Below are 1854 nucleotides of genomic sequence, written 5' to 3' on the forward strand. Positions count from 1 at the left end.
AGCAGGGCCTGTTCTCTACCCCGGGACGGTGAGGGTCGCGATGCAGTACCCCCGGATTTCCACGGAATGGGATCCGGAGGCCAGGGAGTTTTTTGGGTGACTGGGTGTACCGGGAGGGAGCAGCGCCTTACCGTAGTGGGGTGGATGAAGCTCTCTGTGCTCCCTGAGTCAAAAAGGCAGGTCAGCTCGTGCCCATCGATCTTCACCGTTGTCATTGCGGTCGCGGGGCCGGGATTGATCCAGGGTGATAGAGGCGAGCTGTGGCAGATGCTGGGAGATCCCGGGCTGGTCAGTGGTGGTGGAGGCAGCGGCAGGCGATAAACGGCCAGACGAGCAGGGGTCCTGAGACGCCATCCAAAATGGCACCAAAGATGGCGGCGCCCATGGGGCTCACATGCAGGCAATATCAAAGATGGCGGCGCCCATGGGGCTCACATGCGGGCAATATCAAAGATGGCGGCGCCCATGGGCTTCACGTGGCTTGCGGTGAAGAAGGTGACGGCACTACGGACCTACTGGGCGGAGCCAGCAGGCAGGGTTTACCCATGTACCTCTACAGGCAGTGCCGTAATACATGTAATACAACTAGTGGTGACTACCACATACCCTTAAAATACATTTCCCACAATCTACTCTGCACTAAAGCCCCTCTGACCATTCGCTTGTATCCTAATTGTCAAGCACTGGTTCTGTATCCCCAACAAATTAAATTGAAAATGCTCATCATGATGGACAGATCCGTCTACAGCCAAACTATATTTATATCTTCTTTGCCTTACTTTGTTCCCTGCTCAAGCCATTTGACTCTGGCCTCCTGTGCATCTGCCTCTACATATAGAAAAAGACTATTTTACCTGCTTCATCCTGCTCTTTGGAATTCTTCTGAAACTCTTATTCTCCTCTCCACCTTTATAATCTTTCTAAAAACAAAGTCCTTTGTCCAAGGTTTTGTTCATCTCTCCTAACCTACAAATGCTCAGCACTGGTTCTTTTTTTCTCTAAAGCACCGTGGGATGGCTCTTGCATTAACAGGTCCAGTTAAATTCAAATTGTTGAACAATATAATGTACATAGAGTCCCTACCGTGATTGCTTCTCGGCCTTTTAGCTAAGATCAAGTGAAGTATCGCTTCTAGGCCTTTTGGCTAAGATGAGTGTGAGATCAGGTGTGTCTGGTATGTCTCTCTTGTGGGGAGCATGAATTTGATTCAATTTGAATTGGTTTTCGGAGCAGGCAAGGAGCTGGATTAGGGGTTTGCCCCTGTCCATACTCTGAGCTCTGGCTTTGTAACTCTGATAAAGTAATAAAAAAACAAAGAATTCCTACAGTGCAGAAGGAGGACATTCGGCCCATCGAGTCTGCACCGACCCTCCATATGAGCACCCTACAGAGACTCACTCCCCCGCCCTTTCTCCATAACCCCACCTAACCTTTGGACACCAAGGGGCAATTTATCATGGCCAATCTACCTAACCTGCACAGTTTGCACTGTGGGAGGAAACCAGAGCATCCTGAGGAAAACCACGCAGATATGGGGAGAACGTGAAAATTCAACATAGATAGTCACCCAAGGTTGGAATCAAACCCGGATCCCTGGCACTGTGAGGCAGCAGTGTTTGATCCAAGATGTACCTGGCCTTGCTATATTATTTCAACAGTCCCAATGGTGCATTTAGATTATAGATGTATAAAACGATAAGTGCTAACTTTAACTATACATATAACTAGATGCATGCCATGGAATCATAGAATGGTTACAGCACAGAAGGATAACATCTTGCCTGACATGTCTCTGCTAGTCCTTTGCATGAGCAACTCACCTAGCTCCAGATGCCTGGCTTTTCCCTGTAGCCC

At 48.8% G+C, this 1854-nt stretch overlaps 1 pseudogene; it reads left to right on the forward strand.

Annotated features, from left to right (window-relative positions):
* The first annotated feature begins 1087 nt into the window (after positions 1-1087).
* Positions 1088-1309, forward strand: LOC140415711 (U2 spliceosomal RNA; annotated as a pseudogene).
* The last annotated feature ends 545 nt before the right edge of the window (positions 1310-1854 follow it).

This window comes from Scyliorhinus torazame, chromosome 4, assembly GCF_047496885.1.
Source record: "Scyliorhinus torazame isolate Kashiwa2021f chromosome 4, sScyTor2.1, whole genome shotgun sequence".
NCBI lineage: Eukaryota > Metazoa > Chordata > Chondrichthyes > Carcharhiniformes > Scyliorhinidae > Scyliorhinus > Scyliorhinus torazame.